Source organism: Littorina saxatilis, linkage group LG9 (assembly GCF_037325665.1).
Source record: "Littorina saxatilis isolate snail1 linkage group LG9, US_GU_Lsax_2.0, whole genome shotgun sequence".
In the NCBI taxonomy this organism is placed as follows: domain Eukaryota; kingdom Metazoa; phylum Mollusca; class Gastropoda; order Littorinimorpha; family Littorinidae; genus Littorina; species Littorina saxatilis.
The window spans coordinates 58,420,213-58,432,314 of NC_090253.1; the positions used below are offsets into that span (position 1 = coordinate 58,420,213).

The following is a 12,102-nucleotide window of genomic DNA, read 5'->3' on the forward strand; positions in this document are numbered from 1 at the left end:
TTCGCCTCCAAAGGTGATTAACACGGTTACATTCGTCGACAAGGATGGGACTCGATATGGTCAGGAATGGCATTATGGCCACTGAATCATTTTCGTGCTGTTCCCATTCCACGAATCTGGGAGGGACCTAAGCTTGGCGGGTCCATTGTTCGGACCCGGCGAAGCCGGCGTACGGCTCTAAGTACTTCTTCCCGGCGAAGCCGGCTACCCGGCGAAGCGGGTATTCATTCTAGTACTATATATGAATGAAAACCACTGCTACATTTTAACAGATAACTGAAGCAAGAACACAATTTGCAAATGTAAAAAAAATGCATTGTATAGAGGGAAGTGCGAGTTTATTTAATGAGCAAATTTTATAGAGCGGATTGCACGCAACAAAGCTTATTCATCCGAAAGGGCTATGCGGGACTCACTATTCCAGAACATCATTTTGTGTATTGTACCCAAAAGGGTCTATGTTGACAGTAAGAAGATTAGCTATCGAACACCCGGTATAATCAGCCTACAACAACTTTCAGTGTAAAGCCCCTGTCACACTTGACCGGATAGAGCCTCCGAACGTGAAACGGATGGCATATTTGTTTATCCGTTAGCAAAGTGGTCAGTCCGGTAGAAAAATCCAAACCACGGCAGCATTTGCACCGAACATGGAACGGTTGAAACGTATCAGTAACGAACATGTAACGCACGGCTACAGTTCAACCAGCCAAGTGTCTCCGAATGATTGACGAACAACAAACGAACATGAACCGGCCAATCAGAACGCGCACAGGATTCATTCCGGACAAACCGAACACATAACGGCCATCAACGGGCGCGTGAAGGAAACAATCCATGGTGATGTTGGAACACTCTCTGATTTGGAAGCTTCCAAGAACCTTTTTATATGCCCTGGGATGATCAGGTCCTGGTTCTTCCGGTAGTCAGTTCCTCCCCCTGTAGTTGTCCTGCAGGTATTCTGTAGGTATGCTATCAGTTCTGTACGTTTTATCCGTTTTTCAATTCGTTTGTCTATTCGTCGTGTCCGGTGTTTATCCTGCAGGCATCCTGTGTTTTAATGCGTGGCGTATGCGTTCAAGTTCCAACTACGGACTGGATAACGTATCCCCCCCCCCCCGAACACCTACAGCATATAAACGAAGGAATGACGAACACTGACAGGAGATTTTCAGGACAGAACGGACATGCACAGGACAGCCAACGAATATTCTTGTTCGTCACTGTCCGTTTCAAGTTTTGTACATGCACAAAACTTTCTAACGGATGCAGGCGGACACACCGCACATCACCTGACATGAAACGAATGTTCCGAACATAAAACGAACATAAAACGAACATTGACGAACATCACTGGATAAACAAATATGTCATCCATTACACGTTCGGAGGCTCTATCCGGTCAAGTGTGACAGGGGCATAACTCAGCGTGGTCGGCCAACAAGTCGATCGTAGCGACACATGCAGTGTAAGTTTGAGATAAGAAAAGCGAGCCCACATGTCCACCGGCGCCATAGCTCAGTTGGTTAGAGCGTCTGCCTAGTAAGCAGAAGGTCCAGGGTTCGAATCCCTGTGTTGCCTGTTATTTTTTGTTGTTGGTTGATGCGTTGTGTTACGAGCTACTTTGATATTTCAATGATTACAAGTCTGCGTGAAAAAAAATACAGTGCGTTCAGCTTCATTCTGTAAGAGATTGTCTAAATGTAATGATTTAGCTGTACACGACTTGTCTCGAATTTTAGTCTATGTTAAAACAGTTAGTCGAAACTTGACCAAATGTAAAAACGGAAAGAGGACAGATACAACAACAACAACCACGCCTTAAAGATGGACTTATTAATACTATATATGAATGAAAACAACTGCTACATTTTAACAGATAACTGAAGTAAGAACACAATTTGCAAATGTACAATAAATGCATTGTATAGAGGGAAATGCGAGTTTATTTAATGAGCAAATTTTATAGAGCGGATTGGACGCAACAAAACTTATTCATCCGAAAGGGCTATGCGGGACTCACTATTCCAGAACATCATTTTGTGTTGTACCCAAAAGGGTCTATGTTGACAGTAAGAAGCTTAGCTATCGAACACCCGGTATAATCAGCCTACAACTATCAGTAGTGTAACGCAGCGTGGTCGGCCAACAAGTCGATCGAAGCGACACATGCAGTGTAAGTTTGAGATAAGAAAAGCGAGCACATACGTCCACCGGCGCCATAGCTCAGTTGGTTAGAGCGTCTGCCTAGTAAGCAGAAGGTCCAGGGTTCGAATCCCTGTGGTGCCTGTTATTTTGTTGTTGTTGGTTGATGCGTTGTGTTACGAGCTACTTTGATATTTCAATGATTACAAGTCCACACCGGTGACACTGTGACGGTTCCCCTACGCTTTGTGTTCGGTGCCCTGACCCTTTGTGTTCGGTTCCCACTCGGTTCCCACACGCCAAAATTCGCGGACAAAACATCCATTTATGGTAGTATTACGCAATGTTGCTCTCTGAGAATGGTCTTGTTAGATCTGTGAGTGTTTACACTACATGCCTAGGTGCTGTTGGATTGAAGGTTTTTGATATTTTAGCCGTTATTAGGTAGAATGCCTTCCACTTTACTGCAAAACTGCATAATTCGTAGCATCGGCAAGAAATATCCTACCAAAAAATGCCTGCTTGGAACTGTCCGTGGTCCAGCAAAAAGTTCAACATGTCTGTAGCAGACAGCCCAAGTTTCAAGATTGTAGGGCCATCCAAACAGCCGTAATAATAAAAACAACAAAAGTAGTCAGTGAAATTGGCTGTGTTCGGTCCCCCCACACTTTTGTGACGTAGGCGTGACGGTTCCCATAATTCATTGTGTCGGTCCCCACTTTCTGTGTCGGACCCCACTTTCGACCTAATTTCTCTGTGACGGACCCCACAACCAGCCTATTTTGTGTCGGTCCCCACACCTTCTTGGATTTATGACTTGCCGGTTACTTGTATCATTGTATTCATTGAATCTAATTGTCTCGGAGTTATTTTTCAGCAAAAACCGGCAAGGCAGCACCTTTTGTGATACCAAGTAAGTCAGATGACATCAGTATGTGTGTGTGTGTGTGTGTGTGTGTGTGAGAGAGAGAGAGAGAGAGAGAGAGAGAGAGAGAGAGAGAGAGAGAGAGAGAGAGAGAGAGAGAGAGAGAGAGAGAGAGAGAGAGAGTGAGAGAGAGAGAGAGAGAGAGAGTTGTGTTTCCGTACCCGCGACAGCGTTTTTCCAGCGGCGCGACGAAAATCAAGCACATAGAAAATGACCAGGAGTGTTTCCACACGCGCGACGCGTTAGCGGCGCGACAAGCGGCAAGCGACGCGATTTTTTTGAAAGGGTCCTGGAGCGATTTTTTCGCGTTGTCGCGCGGCAACGCGGGAGTTTACAGATTTTACCGCATGTTTAAAACGCAAGTACGGAAACACGTCACGCGTTTGCGCGCGTTTTCTTTTGTCGCTGCCGCTGTCGCGGGTACGGAAACAGAACTTACCGCGAGTACGACACTACCGCGAGTACGACACTACCGCGAGTATAACACTACCGCGTGTCACACTACCGCGAGTATAACATTACCGCGTGTCATTTTATGACTTCCATGGCTGAAGGCAAAGGTTGAAATGTTTCCTTGAAATATAAAACAAAAAGGCCTGGTCTGTTCTCTGAACACTAATTCAATGTTTGTCATGCTAACCAAGAACTCAAAACGATCAGAACACACTATCAGAATACATATAGAATGGGTTGCTTCCAATCAAAGTTAGAACACAAACTCACAAGAAGTAAGTTTGCATGCGTTCTCTCTACGGTTATGGTACTCGCGGTTGTGGTACGCGCGGTAGTGTGACACGCGGCAGTGTTATACTCGCGGTAGTGTCGTACTCGCGGTAGTGTGACACGCGGTAGTGTTACACGCGGTAGTGTCGTACTCGCGGTAGTGTGACACGCGGTAGTGACGCTCGCGGTAGTGTCGCATAACCGGAGTGATCTGGAAAGGTGTCAATCTCTCTCTCTCTCTCTCTCTCTCTCACTCTCTCTCTCTCTCTCTCTCTCTCTCTCTCTCTCTCTCTCACACACACACACACACACACACATACTGATGTCATCTGACTTACTTGGTATCACAAAAGGTGCTGCCTTGCCGGTTTTTGCTGAAAAATAACTCCGAGACAATTAGATTCAATGAATACAATGATACAAGTAACCGGCAAGTCATAAATCCAAGAAGGTGTGGGGACCGACACAAAATAGGCTGGTTGTGGGGTCCGTCACAGAGAAATTAGGTCGAAAGTGGGGTCCGACACAGAAAGTGGGGACCGACACAATGAATTATGGGAACCGTCACGCCTACGTCACAAAAGTGTGGGGGGACCGAACACAGCCAATTTCACTGACTACTTTTGTTGTTTTTATTATTACGGCTGTTTGGATGGCCCTACAATCTTGAAACTTGGGCTGTCTGCTACAGACATGTTGAACTTTTTGCTGGACCACGGACAGTTCCAAGCAGGCATTTTTTGGTAGGATATTTCTTGCCGATGCTACGAATTATGCAGTTTTGCAGTAAAGTGGAAGGCATTCTACCTAATAACGGCTAAAATATCAAAAACCTTCAATCCAACAGCACCTAGGCATGTAGTGTAAACACTCACAGATCTAACAAGACCATTCTCAGAGAGCAACATTGCGTAATACTACCATAAATGGATGTTTTGTCCGCGAATTTTGGCGTGTGGGAACCGAGTGGGAACCGAACACAAAGGGTCAGGGCACCGAACACAAAGCGTAGGGGAACCGTCACAGTGTCACCGGTGTGAAGTCTGCGTGAAAAAAAAAATACAGTGCGTTCAGCTTCATTTTGTAAGAGATTGTGTAAATGTAATGATTTAGCTGCACCCGATTTATCTTGATTTTTAGTCTATCTTAAAAACATTTTTGACTAAGTGTAAAACCGAAAAGAGGACAACAGCAACAACAACAACAACAACAACAACAACAACAACAACAACAACCTTAAACTTAATAATACTATATGAGCTAAAACAACTGCTAAATTTAACAGATAACTGAAGCAAGAACACAATTTGCAAATGTACAAAAAATGCATTGTAAAGAGGGAAATGCGAGTTCATTTAATGAGCAAATTTTATAGAGCGGATTGGACGCAACAAAGCTTATTCATCCGAAAGGGCTATGCGGGACTCACTATTCCAGAACATCATTTTGTGCATTGGGTCTATGTTGACAGTAAGAAGCTTAGCTATCGAACACCCGGTATAATCAGCTAACAGCAACATCTGAGTAACACAACGTGGTTGGCCCAAAAGTTCGATACTAACGACACATGGAGCAAGTTGGAGATAAGAAAAGCGTCACAACTTGCCACCGGCGCCATAGCTCAGTTGGTTAGAGCGTCTGCCTAGTAAGCAGAAGGTCCAGGGTTCGAATCCCTGTGGTGCCTGTTACTTTTTTGTTGTTTGATGCTTTGTGAACATTACGAGCTACTTTATTTTTTACAAATCTTTTTATACTGTGAATCAAGACAATTATGCTGGTGTATATGTTTGTGTGTGTGTGTGTGTGTGTGTGTGTGTGTGTGTGTGTGTGTGTGTGTGTGTGTGTGTGTGTGTGTGTGTGTGTGTGTGTGTGTGTGTGAAGAGATTCCCGAGCGATTCCCGATGAATTACTGGACGGATCTCATCATGACACTTTACATAAGTATTCGGAATCTCAAAAATGGCTGGTTCAATGTGCCATTAAACGAATTTTCACTAACCCATTTAAAAATGATCGCATTGAATTTCTTATAATCTCCTGAGTTAAAAAATATAGGTTAATTTGGCTTGTGTTACCAAGACAATAAGTGTCAGCGCTTTTTTCGGCCGCAGGGTTCGACCTGCTTATGATTATAAGTCTGCGTGAAAAATATTACAGTACTGTTTCATTCTTAAACAGATTGACTAAATGTAATGATTTCGCTGTACACGGATGGTTTTCTTCTGCAAGTAATGTGTCTGTATTATGCAATCTTTTTTGTGAGAGCAAACACATTTTTATTTTGACTTAAAATGTGTGTTGATGTTGTAAGTTCCTTGGTAGGGTTTTAAGACTGTTTGGATTAAAAACACGCTCAGAAAGTTAAAACGAAGAGAGGTACAGAAAAGCGTGCTATCCTTCTCAGCGCAAGTACTACCCCGCTCTTCTTGTCAATTTCACTGCCTTTGCCGTGCGCGGTGGACTGACGATGCTACGAGTATACGGTCTTGCTGCGTTGCATTGCGTTCAGTTTCATTCTGTGAGTTCGACAGCTACTTGACTAAATTTTGTATTTTCGCCTTACGCGACTTGTTCTCTTTTTCTGTGAGCAATATGTCTGCACTATACAGTAGTCTTTGTGAGAGTATTTTGTTTCGTTGGTGTTAGTTTTTGTCTGTGATTTTTGTTGTAATACACATCGGCACCATAGCTCAGTTGGTTAGAGCGTCTGCCTAGTAAGCAGAAGGTCTAGGGTTCGAATCCCTCTGGTGCCTGTTATTTATTTTATTTTGATACATGTAGTGTGATGCAAGCCAATTATTTTTCTCTTTTTTTCTGGGATCAATCGCCTCATCACTATGCAGTAGTCTTTATGAAAGCAAAAACATTTCTATTTCTACTTGAAATGGGTTTCGTTGTTGTTAATTTTGTGTGTGTGATTGTAAGATAATCCATCGGCGCCATAGCTCAGTTGGTTAGAGCGTCTGCCTAGTAAGCAGAAGGTCGAGGGTTCGAATCCCTCTGGTGCCTGTTATTTACATTATTTTGATAGTGTGATGCGTTACAACTAGCTACACTTTTTTTGTGCGGTGTGCAATCAATGCGTCTGCACTATGACTTTATTCTTCTTTGTGAGAGCTAATACGGTTTTTATTTCTACTTATTTTGTTTTTATCTGGTTTTGCTTTTAGTTGCATGTGTGGATAGTTTTCATTGTCAACTGTCGTCATAGCTCGGTTGGTTAAAGCGTCTGACTAGTCATAATAGTAATAAAGTAGATGTGTACTGCCGGGCAGTACATACCCCAAGCGAAGTCGTCCATCTGTGTGTACATGATTCTCTCTCTCTCTCTCTCTCTCTCTCTCTCTTAAAATGTGTCATCGATGACGTGTTTTCATACTTGCTAATGCGGCAGGCTAATCATGACGTCAAATTGAAACTTCTTGAAGTCTCTCAGAAAGGGACATGAAAACCATGTGGGGGTTACTGGTTTGGGCTGAAAAAAAACCCAACTCCACCTAAAATTCAAGCGCCTATGGGGCTGAATTATGCAGCATAAATTGTGAAACATCAGGATATCTCACACTTTCAATTCTGCCATCATGTCAAATCTGACAACAAACCTACCCACAAAATGTCATAAATATCGGTGTAGAATTGAGACTTAACGGTTTTTAACTGCCAAAAATAAGTTTTTTTGACTGGAATAGTTTGTCTTGAAATTCAGTTTGGGACAACGGACCCACCCACTAAATTTCATAAAGATAGGTGAACATTTAAATGTAACGGTTTGTTACACGACACTTGAGATTGCCACAAGTTCTCAAACGTCGTATAGTTGTGTTCTTTTATTCTACGTCGCCCGTCTTCGCAGCAACAGAAAACAACTCGTCAAATTGAGTTCGAGGATTTATTCAGCATTCAATACATACAACTGCACAATGTAGCAGAACTCAAATAGAAGCTTTTTTAACATTCAAATCGCGCTGGCATATATAGTAAATACTCAATCTCGAGAATATTCCAGACCGAACACGATACAACTACATTATACGAGCCGTGCATGGACTAAACTAGCGACATTCTCTTATGACGTACATCAAAAAGCGCCGACGCACTTAATCCGAACGAACGCCACGAACTCACACTAAATCAGCATGGTAAACAACTTGTTTTGACAGGACTAGAAAGTTCACCTGCATTCTCGTCCAAGCATAAATATTGTGTTTACAAAATATAATATCGGTACTTTCCCACAAAGTAAAAATAAGTCAACTACATGCAACACACAAAACTGAACCAAAGCTCAGCAACGGTAGCGTTTCCTAACATTACCCCCAACACCAGAAGAAATTTACCTAATTTCTTTCAATCATTGAAACGCTACCTGTACACATACTATGTATACATATACAGATTGAAATCCAGGTATGTACATTAGTCTGTTGGAGAATGAACACAGTTTTACTCACATACTCGGCTGAGAAAATCTGCTCCAACATTGTCTGAACCTTTGATCGATTCCACTCGCATATCAAAGTTCTGCAAGTACATCACCCACCTCATGATACGATTATTCACAAACTTCGCAGAGTTCAGGTAGGTGAGGGGTTTGTGATCAGTCTGAAGCACGAATTTCACCCCTTGGAGGTAGAGTTCAAATTTCTTGATTCCCCACACGATGGCTAAACACTCTTTCTCCATGGTCGAGTAGTTCTTCTCGGCTCCTGACAGCTTCTTGCTGGCATAGCTGACCGGAAACGGTTTACCTCCATGTTCTTGCATCAGCATGGCGCCGATCCCTTCGTCCGATGCGTCTGTACGCAAGATGAACTCTTTGGCAGTATCAGGAAGGCGTAGCACCGGGTCTCGTGACATCAGGTCGCGCACGGTCTGGTATGCCTTCTCCTGAGCTGGTCCCCAGAGTATTCGGTTGGGGCATCCTTTTCGGGTCATGTCCGACAAAGGCGCCGTTATGGCGGCGAAGTTTGGAATGAACTCTCTGTAGTACCCAGCCAATCCAAGGAAGGATCGCACCTGCTTCTTGGTTTCAGGACGTGGCGCATTGAGGATCTTGGTGACGTTTTCCAACAAAAGCCCCTTTTGACCTTCCTTCAGTGAATGACCTATGAAGTCAACGTTGTCGGTCCCCAAAATGCACTTGCTGGGTCTCACGGTCAGATTGGCTTTTGTCAGGCGGGAAAACAGTTCCCTCAAAGTCTCCAGATGCTCCTCAAAGGTCTCCGTGTGGACTAGCAGATCATCCCAGTAGTACACAACATTCTTCATTCCTTTGAGCATTTTTCGCATTCCCCTCTTCAGGGTAGCACCACTGTTCACCATGCCAAAAGGCATCCGCAGGCACTCATACGTTCCGTCTGGAGTTGCAAAGGCGGTCTTTGGTATGTCCTCTTCGCGCACAGGAATTTGCCAATATCCCTTGCTGAGATCGATCTTTGAGAAGATCTTACTGCCAGTTAACTGTCGGAATAGATCAGTTGCCGTCGGCATTGGTTCAGGGTCAAACACGGTGATCTTATTCACTTTCCTAAAGTCAATGCATACCCTGTTTGTGCCGTCTTTCTTCTTGACCACAACAACGGGAGATGAGTAAGGGGATGATGACTCACGGATGACCCCCATCTTCAACATGCTGTCAATGTCCTTCTTCAAGGATTCCCGAGCCTGAAACGGGATAGGGTATGGTTTTGAGCGAACAGGAACGTCAGATGTGAGGTGGACTTCATGTTCGACCAAGGACGTAGAGCCTGGAACATCAGAGAACCTATGGGTGAAGTCGCCCATAAAATCATGCAGCTCCTTCTGCTGGTCTTCCGTCAGGTCAGGTCCTAACTTGACGTCATCCACTCCCTCTTTCTTGTGGAGGTCTCCCAACTCCAGTAGTTCCTCTCCGTCGAACTCGTCTAGTTCGGCTGGTTCTTCCACACTTGCTGCGACCTGTACTGCTTCCGGAGGTCTCTCCACATACAGTTTCAGGAGGTTAGCGTGGTAGATCTTGGACTTCTTGCCGACATTCACCTTGTAGTCGTTGATCCCTACCACGGCCTCAACCTCGTATGGGCCTTTCCACTGCATCAGTAGTTTGTTGTGATCAGTGGGAAGCAGTATCAGCACTTTGTTACCTGGTGTAAACTTCCTGTTTACGGCTTTGCGGTCGTAGTAGTGCTTTCCGCTATCCTGAGACTTTCTCAAGTTTTCTCTCGCAATCTCGAGAGTCTCCTCCAGTTTCTCTCGCAACTCGAACACGTACTGGTAACTGTTCTTCACTTCAGGTGTGTCCACATCTTTCGTCCACAATTCCTTTAGTATCTGCATCGGGCCTCTCACGGTCCGCCCGTACATCAGCTCGAACGGGGAGAATCCAGTGGACTCTTGTGGCACCTCCCTGTATGCAAACAGCAAGGCATTGATGTAACGATGCCACTGCCTTGGCTGCTCACTGCATAGTTTCTTCAGCGTGGACTTCAGCGTCGCATTGAATTTTTCGACCAGCCCATTGCACATCGGGTGATAGGGTGTCGTAGTCAAGTGACGAATGCTCAGCAGCCTGTTGACCTCTTCCATGCATTCAGAGACAAACTGTGTCCCCAGGTCTGTGAGGATCTCTTCAGGAACCCCAATTCTGCTGAAAATGTCCACAAGTGCCTCGGCAACAGTCTCGGTGTCAATTTTCTTCAGAGGCACGGCTTCTGGGTACCTGGTTGCATAGTCTACCAGGGTCAGTACCCAACGATGACCCGCTTCACTTGGCGGTTTGATCTCGCCGATGAGGTCAATGGCCACCCTCTTGAAAGGTCGGTCGATCAAAGGCATCTTCTGCAACGGCACTTTCGGGACCCTTCCTCGCGGTATGGTTTTCTGGCAAATATCGCACGATCGGCAGAATCGAGTCACATCTGCATGCAGTCCTGGCCAGTAAAACGCAGCCTGGATTCTGTCCGATGTCTTCTTGACACCCAGGTGACCTCCCATTATAGAGTCGTGGGCCACCTCCATCACCTGGCGCCTAAGTGGTTGAGGCACCAGAACTTGACGTAATGGCTTCCCACCGTTGACTCTCGCGTGCTGGAACACTCTGTACAGGATCTTGGCCTTTACTTCAAATTGCACAGTGCCTTCGCCCTTGGTCATCTCCTTGACAGGACGACTCCTGTACTTTGTTAAGGTCGAATCAGCTTCCTGTAGCTGAATCAGCTGATCCCTGTCCACGACAGCAGTTGCAGAACTGTTGGTGACCCTGAGTGGCGTAGTTGTTTTGTCCTTCTTCGCCTGGGCTCTGGTCGTCACAGCGTTTACAACCTGCGGCTGGTCGCGGCGATGCACAGTTGCTCTGTCATCTCGTAACAGTTCGCTGATATCTTCATTCGCGAATGGCAGTGGGTCTTCCTCCTCAACAGCAGGCTGAGCTGCGCCCATTCTCCATTCGACATCAGGGTCATCAGGACGTCTCGCACCCCCAATGTTCCCAATTAGTAGATCGTACAAGGGCTTCTTCAGGCAGACGGCCTCAACTTCTCCGGTGAAGTATGGAGTATCGATCTGGATTTTTACCACTGGTGCCTTCACGCATTTGCTGTCAGCCATGAGCGTCCACTTGAAGTCACCAGTGAACTTCTCTGTTGGCACCAGATCCTCTTTGACAATGACTCCATTGCAGCCCGAATCTCTGAGAACAGTCACTTCCTGCTTCTCAACAAATCCCTTCGACACGGGCATGTTCGACACTGACACAGCTGCGCTGGCGACGACAGAGATGGACTTGCCATTGGCGAGTAGAAGCTGGCCATCAGAAAGACATTCTTCCACGTCCGATGGTGTATCCACTTGCTCGGCAGCCCTTGGTAGTATGACGCTGCTCGCACATACTTGTTGGTTCGAGCCACTCGTTTGCCTCTTGTTGTCGTAATATCTCCGTCGATGTTCTTGCGCTTTGTCATTGACATGTCCGTTATTTTTCTTTTGGGGACAGTTGGCGACTCGGTGGCCCTTGGCATTGCAAAGGAAACACGTTATGTTCTGCCCTTCATTGGATGATGGTGCGGACTCAGTTTGTCCCTTGGCAGGTTGGTTTCCCTGGTTCCCGCTCTTCTGGAAAGGTTTCGATGACTTTGACGTCCCCAGGGTCCTTCCATGAGCAATGAGATAACGCTCAGCAGCATCAGTAATGTCCTTCAAACCCCGCAGTTTTTGCTCTTCCAAGCGGGTCGCCAGGTCCTTCGGGCATGCATTAAGGAACTGCTCCTTCACGATCAAGTCCCGCAGACTCTCGTATGACTGCTCTTCACCTGATAACTCCACCCACTTCTGCA

At 45.5% G+C, this 12,102-nt stretch overlaps 5 non-coding genes across 5 annotated transcripts; all 5 read left to right on the top strand.

The window, feature by feature from the left end:
- Positions 1 to 1,507: 1,507 nt before the first annotated feature.
- On the top strand, positions 1,508 to 1,581 carry Trnat-agu (transfer RNA threonine (anticodon AGU)). Its single transcript has one exon. It is a non-coding gene; the product is annotated as a tRNA-Thr (tRNA).
- A 634-nt stretch (positions 1,582 to 2,215) lies between these two features.
- On the top strand, positions 2,216 to 2,289 carry Trnat-agu (transfer RNA threonine (anticodon AGU)). Its single transcript has one exon. It is a non-coding gene; the product is annotated as a tRNA-Thr (tRNA).
- A 3,114-nt stretch (positions 2,290 to 5,403) lies between these two features.
- Positions 5,404 to 5,477, top strand: Trnat-agu (transfer RNA threonine (anticodon AGU)). Its single transcript has one exon. It is a non-coding gene; the product is annotated as a tRNA-Thr (tRNA).
- Positions 5,478 to 6,472: 995 nt separating this feature from the next.
- Trnat-agu (transfer RNA threonine (anticodon AGU)) lies at positions 6,473 to 6,546 on the top strand. Its single transcript has one exon. It is a non-coding gene; the product is annotated as a tRNA-Thr (tRNA).
- A 182-nt stretch (positions 6,547 to 6,728) lies between these two features.
- Positions 6,729 to 6,802, top strand: Trnat-agu (transfer RNA threonine (anticodon AGU)). The gene has a single exon. It is a non-coding gene; the product is annotated as a tRNA-Thr (tRNA).
- Positions 6,803 to 12,102: the final 5,300 nt, after the last annotated feature.